Here is a 12454-nt window from a genome sequence, read left to right as displayed (position 1 = left end):
TTTCCCGTAAAATGCCTCAATCTAGTATAATCTACAGTTATTTTTCCCTTATCTAAACATCACTTGGAGTCTATCAACTCATAAAGTCAAGTAATTAAATAATACTAAAATAATCAATCCCTAAAATCAAGGAAACCTACACTTCTTTTTCTCCAAAATCAAAGCAAATAATATTAAAATAAACCTACTTCTTTTTTATTCATAACTATTTCTATACGTACACACCATACAAAATCAAGACAATTCCATGTACATATGTCAACATCACATCTTCCTTCCAAGTTTTAATTGAATTTGAAAACCAATTTCTTCAAATCGAAATTTCTTGGTGCTGGGTTATCCAAATCGACTATTTCTCGAGCCTAAAATTCATAATTAAATACTGGCTATCCAACGAGTATAATATTAATATACTTATTTTTACTCTATCGAAATTTAATTTTGACTCAAAGTATAAGAATTTAAAATATATTACCTCTTAGTCCCTCAACTTTTGAAATAATATAATATAGATATTAAATAAATTTTTATCAAAAATTTTGGGATGTTACGTTTCTGGTCCATGAGATTTTATCTTTTTTTGTGAAATTTGAATTTCCTTATGTACATGAGTACACTTAGCTTGAATTTGCTCTTCTTTACTATCGCTATCAGTAGTGTTGATATTGATCTTTTCGTTTGTATCATTATCGTCATCAGTATTATTGATTTTGATTTTTCCTTGGGGTTGTTGTTTTTGTTTTTCTTGAGTAGTACTACTCTCCCCTGTTGAAATAGCAATTGTTCTGAGAAGTCTATCTAACTTTTTTTTTTTTCAAAACTACTACTTTTTGTTGTCTTGTTGAGATTTCAATTTCTTCCATCTCAATTTGCATTTCAAGTTCTGCAATTTGGTCTTCAATATTGGTCATTTTTACCTGTAAAAGCAAATTATCTAGTTAAAGCACCAGCTAAAGAATTATTTTTACCTTTGATAATTTCAATTTTGAAATCATAATGGCTGAACCACATCTGCCATCTGACCAATCTTCCTTGTTTGTAGTCTGGATGTACTTTGGTTTTCATAAAAGAATTACAAGTACTTGAATCTGTTCTAATAATAAAACTATTAGAAATTATATAAAGTCTAAATTTTGTTATAGCTTTCTTTATAGCTAAAATTTCTTTTTTCATATATGTGATAATTCTTCTCAGCTTTAGAAAAAGTTCTAGAAGCATACCCACATAATTTTTCTTCTGCTTGATCTTGTAAATCAAGAGCTTTTAAAACTGCTCCCCAATTTTCTCGAAATGCATCTGTTTCAATTATCATTTTCTCTCCTTTTGGATGATATAATGATGGTAAGATTTTTATTTTAGATTTGATTTTCCCAACATAAAGAGTATCATCTTTAGTCCAAATCCATTTAAAATCTTTTTTCGATTTCTTTTGTAATGGTGTTCTCATTTTTGCTAGATCTTTAATGAAAGATTCTGCATGAGTGAGACATCCAAGAAATCTCATTAATTGTTTTTGGTTTTGAATTTCATTGGGAAATTCATTAATATGAATAAGAATATGAGGTTTAAGTTGTTTATGACCATTGGCTATATCTAAACCTAAATATCCAATTTTTTCTTTAAATAAATTTGCTTTCTTTTCAGATAGCACAATTCCTGCATTTATTGCTTCTTGCAAAATAATAATTACATGGTTTTCATGTTCATTTTCAGTATCTGAAAATACTAAAATATCGTCTATATAGACACAACAAAATTTTTGATGTTTCTTAAAAATATTGTCCATATGTCTTTGAAATATAACCAGGTGCTTGCTTTAAGCCAAATGGTACTACTTTTCATTGACAGTGTCCTTGTGGACAACTAAAAGTTGTAAGATGTTTAGCTTCTTGGTCAAGTATTACTTGCCAAAAACCGGATTTACAATCAAAGGATGAAAATATTTTCTTTCTTTTTATTAATTGTAAAAGACTTTGCATATTTGGAATTATATATCCATCAATCTTAGTTATTTTGTTGAGCTGAGAATAATCAACTACCATTCTAGCTTTTCCACGTCTTTTTTCAGATTTTTTACCATGAATGCTAGTGAAGAAAATTGAGATTTGCTTGATTCAATTAATTTTAAATCAAGTAATTCCTTTATTTGGATTGAGAATTCTTCTCTATCTTTAGGGCTATAAGCCATTGCTTTAACTCTTACAATAGATGTTTTGAACTCATCAAGTAATTCAATAGTTGCTGTCATCTTTCCTATATTCTTTTGTGGGTCTAAAGGATTTTCTGAACAATATTTATTTAATAGTTCTAAAATTTCCCTTTTTCGAGTATTTATTTTAAAACTTTGTTTTTCTTCATTAGTAATAAAAATATGACTCTTTTGAGCAATATTTTCACCTTGAATTTCTCTAAGATTCTTTTTCTTATTATCAATTTTCATCGTATTTAAGAATTTTTCTTGTAAAGCATTCATAGCTAATGCTTTTCTTTGTTTTGGAATCCATAATCTTTTACCATAAAGAGTAAAACTTATAGTTTCAATTTATTCTATGAATGGATGGTATAACTGACAAAAGTTATTTCCAATCATAAAATCTATTCCAGTTTCCAATTGATAAACTGTTGGTATTTTAAAATAAAAAGTTTTCCATTGTGATTTATGATATCCATTGATTTCAATATTCAAACCTTTTATTACTTTTGAAGTTTTGATTTCAGATTTATCTATAATCTTAAGTTTTAAGATTTTTTCAGATGTAACCCAAAATTATTTAGGTATTATCCATTTACTTGCAGTACATACTGATGATCCAGTATCTACATAAGCATGAATATTTATTTTTCTATATCCTTCAAAACTTAATTTTATAGGTATATAGATAGAATTTGGATTTGTAATATTTCTATTACTCATCTTCAGATATTTGTGATTCTGAATAATCAAATTCTGATTCTATAGTTAAGTAATACAATGATTCTGTATCACTTGGATCTTCTACTGGATAGAAGCCTTGTTTTTGAAATGTAGTAAGGAGTTTAATTCTTTCCTCATTTCCTTGTCTTGCTGGGCATTCATTTGTATAATGTTCAAATTCATTACAGAGCCAACATTTGCAATTCTTTTTCTTTTGAGGACAAAATTTCTTTTTATCCATTTTTTTTATATTCCCTTCCTCGGGATTTTTTTAAAAAAAAAATTCTTTCAAAATTTTTTTTCTTTATATGGTTTTTTATATCTTTTAAAAGTATATTTTTTCTTTTTTAAAGATTTTCTTTTTTCTTGGATGGTATACATCCATATTGTCCTAGAATTCTGCTGAGATAATTTTCACAACAGAGTTTAGGATTTTTAGCAATTGCTTCCTTACTGTCTCTTACTAAAATACTTTCTTTGCATTTATATGCAAGGAGATTTCTAGTAAGTGTAATAGCTAATCCTAAAGATCCTTCAATTTTTATATTGAGTTTTGGATCAATATGATCTTCTTGTTTACTTATAGTATTATTAAAAAGTTCAATTACCTCATGATTGAAAGGTTCGGGAAGTTTTTTTAATAAACTTTTCTGTTAATTCATTCCATTTGTTATCAGGACAAATGTAGAAATATTTTGAAAATTTACATGCATAATTTTCAAAATAACATATATCACATAGAAATATCTTTTCTAAGTGATTAGGTGCGTCAGCAATTTCAATTGTTGTTCTTTTACTTTTGAAAATTTCATAAGTTTGTCCAGTAAATTGTTTATACAATTGTTCAACAATTCTTTTTATAAATTGTGGAATATTATATCGAGAATTAGCCCAAATAATATTCCTTACATTATGATCAAATTTTTCCAAAAATGATTTAGCATTTCCTCTAGTGCTTGCTAAAACATAATTCCATGAATTAGCTTCATTTTTTATTATTTCTTTATTAGTGATCATGGCTATTATTATATGATTATACCATGCATCAATAATTTTTTCTGGTTCAAGTGTACAATCTAAATCTAGAATTGTAACTTGTAATAAATTCTGATTTATTTTTTCATTTATTGTATAATCTCCTTCAATTCTTTTTTCATCACCTTTGGGATTAGAACAAGAGGGTTCTTCAGTTCTAATTCCTTGTTCTGATTTAGGTTCCCTAATAACAATAGGTTCCTTATTAGTAAAAATCTTTCATGAATTACAACTTCTTCATCAGATTCAGAAGTATTTTCTTCACTTAAGGATTCATTTGGTTTTCATTCCTCAGTATCAGATTTTATTGTCATAAGATTTTCATTGTTTCCAATATTAATCTTTCTAGCAATATTTTCAATTTTTTGTAATTCTTCATCTTCAAATGAGAGAAGTACATTTAAGAGTCCTAGATCATTGCTAGTCTCATAAATGTTTTCAAGATTTTTTCTGAATTTTAACATATCAATTTAAAAATTTCATATCAAAATTTCATTCAGATTTATTTGGTTGAATATCTTCCCCTTTTTCAAAAATTCCTAAAGACAATTTAGGATTTTTCTTTTGTAAAAGTTTTTCATTCTTTACACCAGCTATGATTATAGCAGAATGTTTTTCCATAGATTTTTCTGTATTTTCTTGAAGATGTTTAAGATATATCTTAATTTCTTCAATACTTTCTTTTAAATTTTTTATTTCTTTTAAAATATCTGTAATTGACATTTTATTGTTCTCCATAAAGAGCTTTAGCCATTTCATTAATTGTATCACTCAATTCTTTTAATTGTTTACTTTGACTATTTTCAGCTTCCTCCTTCCATCTAACATTTGGAAGTGATCTTTTATTTAGAGATAAAATTCTAGTTAGAAGTGGTTTCTGTTCTTTTATTAAAGGTCTTTAGTCTTTCAGATTGATTTCCAAAGATTTTCTAGATGGTTGAATTAACCATTTAAATTCTGTTTCTTTATGCTCAAGATAATCTGAGAATAAAGGATCAATTTTTATTCCTTTTGGTTCTTTAACAATTGTCATATTATGTTGATTATGAATTGCATAACTAACAAGATATGATATTGAAAAATGTACATTATTATCTTTGACTGAATGTGTTCTTCCATACTTATGTATAAAAGAAAGTATTCCATCAAAGTTCTGATCATGTAGACTTATTGAAAGTCTTGGATAAACAGTAAAAATTAGTTTTCCACATGCTAGATTCCCTTTAAGAGACCCTAGACATCATTCAGTACGATTTTGTATTCTTTCATCAATCAAACACATAGAAATAGGTTGATCAATTTTTTCAGATAGAGTACTTCGTATTTGAATACGAATTGCTCCAATAGCAACCAAAAAAAGATTCTTGCTATTACCAAGATCTATATTTTGTTTGGCTTTATTTATATCTTGTTTAGTAAGTAAAGATATTCCAATCTTACCATAAGTATGTTGTACATGTATGGTAAACTCTTTTTGAAATACACCATAGTATACATGTTTATTTCTGTTCATGAACTTATCCAAGAAACCTATTTGTGAGAAGATTTCTTTTGGTTCAATTGTAAGTTTTGTTTTGCAAATCTTTGCAAGCTTTTTATCAGAATTAAAATTTCTTGAGAGAAATTTTCGTGTGATTCAATCTGCTGACAGATCTTGTCATTAGTTTCTGTTTGTTCATTATTATGGTTTTCCATTTCCATAATTAATGATGACAAGTAATATAATGCAGAAAAAAATTTCTAACACTATATTCATATTTCTGAAAAGCATCAATCATATTTAACTTTGATTTTGCTATTTTTATTTTTGGTTTATTTGTTTGTAACAAATAATTATATCTATCCTTGTAATATATATATACTTCATACTCAGAAGTAAATATAAGTATTTGTAAATTGCAATTATGACAATCAATCATGCTGCAATATATCCTATATATTTTAATCTTTCAATTAAAACTTTCTTTTCATTTTTATATTGTTCAATGATTTCATCCCAATAGTCAGTAGTTATATACCAGATTACTCCATTACATTGTTTTTTAATTTCAGAAATGTCTTTATTAATCATAAAGATCAATTTTCTTAAAATTTTTACTTCTTTTAAAATTTGTTTCATTTTATGGCTCTGATACCATTTTGAGGGGAAATGTGCGGAAGTCTATAAATTTAGTAAATTTTATGTATTTTAATAAAAAGTATACAATTTTTATGCTGGCAGTAGAATCCATAAGGAAATCATGCTTAAATAAATTTAAAGAAATTCTTAAAATCATAGCCTTCTTACAGTATGTATAGATTGATGACTTCTCCTTATGTTTTCTGTCTGTATACTTCTTTGCCTCACTTCGTTGAATCTTCTGGACTGTCTTCCCGGCCACCTGTCTAACGGTACTATTTATTCACATTGATTTTGAAAAGATCTGTACATGGTTTGTATATAGACATAAAATGTATGAAAAATTGACTAAAACATAAAGTTTTATTCAAGAAAGAAAGTTTAAGAGTATGAAGAACTCTCAAACTTATTTAATTACATGAAAGATCCAAAGATGGATCTACTGTCTTTGAGGGTTTAGCCTCGAAATGTATACATTAGAAATTTAGAATAAGAAAACAATTGTTATTTTGCATGGAAATATAGGTGCTCATGTGATTGAAAGGACTTGAACGCAATCTTGTACTTGCCTTTTCCGTTGGAGCTCAAAGACCCGTTTTCATGACTTAATTGTTCCAATGTCACTGAACTTTGTTCCATATCTTTTATTGATAATTGAAGTTTAAAATATCGAGTTTTGATCATTAAATTTAGGTCAATGTCATCGATTGCTCACTGAATTTAGGTCCATATCTTAGATTGCTCGCTGAAGTTTAAAATGTCAAGTTCACTGAACTTTGAAATATGCCTATATTACTCACTAATATAACTATTGAATTTTGAAAAATATCGAGTTTATGGTGAACAATGTACAATATTTTTCAAAGTTCAGTGAGTAATGTACAATATTTTTCAAAATTCAATGAATAATGTACAATATTTTTCAAAGTTCAGTGGCCAAAACTTGACATTTTGAATTTCAGTGAGCAATCGAAGACATGGATCTAAGTTCAGTGACCATAACTCGACATTTTAAATTTCAATGATCAATCAAAGATATGGAACTAAATTGAATGACCATTGAAACAATTAACTCCGTTTTCTTCAATTCAAAATTATTATAAAAAATCACTTTTTACAAAATCTATTATAAAAAATGGGCTCAAATGGGAGCAAATTTATTTAGAGAACTTGTCAAATAAAAGTGGTAATTATATAATTCCACGGTTTAAAGACGACAATTCAAAATTCAAGGATAAAGTTTCATTTTATTCATAATTCAAATATCAGTATATACAAACTCTAACCTTAAATCATTTTAATTTTTTCATCTCCCTCTTCTCTCTGCCTCTCTCTCTTCTCTGTCTCATTTTTTCTTCAGTCTCTCTCTTCAACGTCGACAACCCATTCAAATTCCTACAATTGGCAGCAACGGAGCTGCACCGACCGACGACAGCAGCAAAGAGTGCGATATTTGCAGTCCTTGAACGCAGCGTTGCGATACTACTGTCCTTTGGCGTCGATGGCTTGTGGAGGGGGTTTGAGGTTTTTTCTTTCTCTTTCTGATTTGAGAAGGTGTGGCGGTGGTGATTTCGAGATTGTTGGTAGATCTGGTGGTTGTGTTCACAAGAGTGGTGGTGGCTCTATGCAACACGACTTTAATTTGGATCAGGTTAAGCAATGTTTGATGTGTTTGGTGGTGTGCGATCGTCGTGGTTTCTGGGGGCGGTGGAGGTGTTAGTATTGGCAAGGGTGATGTGGGTGGTGTTGGTGAGGTTGTGAGTTGAGTATCGTTGGTGTGTTTGGTGGTGGTAGTCGTGGTGAATTCTGGTGATGAAGGTGGTTGTTGGTGGCTTTGGTTGTTCTTATTTTTGTTGGCATTTGATTTGATCTGGTGGTGGCGATTTGTTGTTGTTGGTGGTGCTATTGTGGTGGCGGTGACAATAACAGTGGTGATGGTGGTATGTGACTGACCATTTAGTTATCTATGACCAACAATTTAATTGTGACATAAAATTTTGATAATCTGTGACCAACTAATTTGATTTTGAAATAATTTAACCTCTAAATTTTTGATTTGTGACCTTGAAATAAACCGACCTATAAAATTTTTGTTTTGTGATCTCAAAATAATCGATGACTAATTATTTTGATAATATGTAACCGATAATTGTGTATCTGTGACCATTAATTCTATAACTGTGACTTTATTATATTTAATTAATAAATATTTTTAATAAATTAAATATATACTTGAATTTTAAATTTTCAAACTATTTACCTGATTTTTTAATTGGTGTAAATAATACACCAGTGTTATGAATTTTTCCGCAAATAAAATCCAAGAATCCACTGGCTATTTCAAATTAGTAGCAAAATAAAACATGCCACCACGAATTAGAATAAACAAATATAAATTTATTCTCTTCAAGGGAAAAAAACATGAAAGGAAAAGGCTAGCCAAAAACAACGCCTCCCATAAATATATACAGAGGCTGATTGCAAATTATGTGCCAGTAATTTCTCTATCCATTTTCATTCTTTTTGCACTTTGAATCTCTGGATTATTGGTGACTCTCTGCTGGCATGATGTATCCTGCAGAAATGTACAGTTTACTCCATTCCTGCAACCCCTTGGACTATTGAAAAACACACAAGGCTTCAGAATCTTTGTTGGATTTTATGCGCAATATTAAAGAGATGAAAAACGGAAATCAACACAAGAATTTTTACGTGATTCGGTGATGTGCCTACGTCCACGAGAGCGAAGCGGAGATTTCTTTATTCAATTGTGAAAAATAGGGTTACAACATATTATTTATACTAATCCTAGCCTGGACCCATATAAGACTTTAAGGTCCGTACAGAAAATACCCTTGTACCGTACCACGGGGGCGTTGCCCCCGCACCCCCAACCCAATAAGCATCCCTAACAACCAGACAATGAATTAAACCCGCGCAAGGCTAATGTCGTCGCTCCGCTCCTCTCACTCCACTCCGCTCTGCGCTGGCATCGACCCATTTGATCCAGGGCCTGTGTTCCACTCCATATGAGCCACATGCACAACAATCTCCACCTTGGCGAATATTCACCCCTTAGGAGAAAAAACATAACCTAGAAAAAACCACACCATCTAGGACCAATGGGTTGGGACACATCCTCTCTAACAGCTAGAGATGTTAATCAAGTTCAGGCAATGCTTGAACTTATCCATTGTGATTGGCTTTGTCATCATGTCTGCTGCATTCTCTGAGGTATGCACCTTCTCTAACAATAGCTCTCCTGAAGTAACCAACTTTCTTATCTTATGAAATCTCACATCAATGTGCTTGGTTCTTGCATGATAAATCTGATTCTTAGCTAAGAAGATGGAGCTCTGATTATCACAGTACAACTTCATTTCATCTTGCTTGATCCCAAGTTCCCTGACAAGCCCTTTTAACCACAATAATTCCTTGGCTGCCTCAGTTGCAGCCATGTACTCTGCTTCAGTTGTAGATAATGCCGCAAGTGATTGCACCATTGACCTCCAACATATGGGCCCACCTGCGAGTGTGAAAACATAACCTGTAGGGGACCTTCTGTCATCCAAGTCTCCTGCATAATCTGCATCTACATATTCTTGAACTGAAATATCACCATGTTGTCTCTCAAACATGATCCCGCACTCCATTGTACCTTTCAAGTATTTGAAAATCCACTTTACAGCTCTCCAATGCTCTCTACCAGGATTAGCCATATACTTACTAACCACACTGACTGCATGTGCTAAATCTAGTATGGTACACACCATTGCATACATCAAACATCCAACTGCGCTGGCATAAGGTACCTTTGACATCTTTGCAACATCTTCTTCACTCTTTGGGCACTGATTATTAGACAATCTGAAGTGATTTGCAAGTGGTGTGACAACTGATTTTGCATCTGACATGCTAAACCTCTTTAACACTTTCTTCATATAGTTTTTCTAAGACACCCATAATTTTCTGGCTTTTCTATCTCTATTGATCTCCATGCCAAGAATTTTCTTAACAGGTCCCAAGTCTTTCATATCAAACTTACTACTCAACAAAGATTTCAATTTGTCTACCTCATCCATATTCTTGGCAGCAATTAACATGTCGTCCACATACAACATCAAGAAAATATATGAGTTATCCTCAAGAACTCTGTAGTATACGCAACAATCATACTCACAGCGACTGTAGTCAATCTGAATCATATGAGAGTCGAACTTCTTGTACCATTGCCGTGAAGACTGCTGAAGCCCATATAAAGACTTCTTCAGTTTACACACAAGATTCTCTGTTCCTGGTACCAAAAACCCTTCTGGCTGCTCCATGAAAATCTGTTCCTCCAAATCACCATGAAGGAAAGCAGTCTTCACATCTAGCTGCTCTAACTCCAAATCAAAATTAGCCTCCATTGCCAAAACAATCCTAATTGAAGTGTGTCTGATGACTGGAGAGAAAATTTCATCGTAATCTACTTCTTTCCTCTGTGAGTATCCCTTTGCTACTAATTGAGCCTTGTATATTTCTCATTCCTTTTCTGACATTGCTTCTTTTTTTCTATACACCCACTTACACCCTATCTGTTTCTTCCCCTCTGGAAGCTCTACCAAATCCCAAGTATCATTTTTATGCAGTGACTCAATTTCCTCCGTCATAGCCTCTATCCATTTACCTTTCTCCTGACTACCAAAGGCATCCTGAAAAGTTATAGGATCGCTATTGCTGGTAATGAGTGCATAAGAAACTGAATCCTCAAATCCATACTTTGCTGGTGGTTTGGTAGTGCGACGTGGTCTATCTAAGGCAACACTATGATACTGCTCCACCTCTGACCCAGAATTATCTGCTCCCTGAGCATTAATTTCTCTATTTACATTGTCTAGCTCTACTTGCACCACTTGGCTCTTACCTCTGCCCTCATCTAAATTTAGCTTTTCTTTATCTGTAGAAGCTTTAAGCATGAATGCTTCATCAAATACTACATCCCTACTTATCACCATCTTCCTTGCTTCTGGATCCCAAAACTTGTATCCCTTTACACCTTTAACATAGCCTAGAAAAATACATTTTCTTGATTTCGGATCAAGTTTGGATCGCTGATCACTAGATACATGCACATACGCCGGACAACCAAATACTCTCAATTCAGAACAATCAACTTCATTTCCTGTCCAAACTTCCTCTGCAACTTTCCCATCTAGTTCTGCTCATGGTGATCTGTTTATGACATAACATGCCATGTTCACTACTTCTGCCCAAAAACTCTTCGAGAGCCCTGCATTCAGTCTCAAACATCTTGCCCGTTCTGCAATTGTTCTGTTCATCCTTTCCGCAACACCATTCTGCTGCGGTGTCTTGCGAACTGTATAGTGCCGCTGAATACCATGCTCCTCACAAAATCTCAGAAATTGTGAATCTGTATACTCTGTACCGTTATCTGTCCTCAGATACTTAATTTTTCTGCCCATCTGGTTCTCTACTTCTGCTTTCCATAATTTGAACTTGGCAAAGGCTTCAAGCTTGTGTTTCATGAGATATACCCAAACTTTTATAGAGAAGTCATCAATGAAAGTAATAAAATACTGAGATCCACCTTTGGACAACTCCCTCACTGGTCCCCAAACATCTGAGTGCACGTAATCAAGAATGCCCTCTGTCTTGTGCTTTCCCATCTTGAAGTGTACTCTGGACTGTTTTCCAAGTACACAGAACTTGCAGAAATTCAACTTGCATGATTTTACCCCCTTCAACAAATTCCTCTTGTGAAACTCAACCATGACACGTTCTCCTATATGCCCCAGTCGCATATGCCATAGAAGAGTGTCATCTGACTCAGATTTTGCTGTAGCAACTCCACCTACAACTGTATCCCCGAGTAGTTTGTAGATATTCCCTACCAATTTCTGACCCTTCATCACAATCATAGCCCCTTTCTTCACTATTAGAGCCCCACACTCTGACCTATAAGAGTAACCACTTGTGTCTAATGTGCCTAAAGAAATTAGATTCTTTTTTAACTCAGGTACATACCTAACATTTTCCAAGGTCCTTATCACACCATCGAACATTTTAGATTTTATGGACCCCATTCCAATGACCTTACATGATGCATCATTACCCATCAGAACAGATCAAAAATTACCAGAACGATATGAATGAAACCAATCCCGGTGAGGACACATGTGATATGAACAGACTGAATCAAGTACCCAACAGTCATTTAATTTTACAGAATTACCTGCAGAGACTGATAACATGTCTCCATCTCCAGAATTCGAGTCTCCTTCTGCAACACTAGCTGAGTTTGAGGACCCATCGCCTTTCCTTTCATCACTCTACTTCTTATTCGGACAGTCTCTCTTAAAGTGGCCCATCTGATGGCATTTGTA

The sequence above is a fragment of the Olea europaea genome, unplaced genomic scaffold, assembly GCF_002742605.1.
Source record: "Olea europaea var. sylvestris unplaced genomic scaffold, O_europaea_v1 scaffold1259, whole genome shotgun sequence".
Lineage (NCBI taxonomy): Eukaryota > Viridiplantae > Streptophyta > Magnoliopsida > Lamiales > Oleaceae > Olea > Olea europaea.
The sequence above is the reverse complement of the archived record's forward strand: the minus strand, read 5'-3'. Positions refer to the sequence as shown.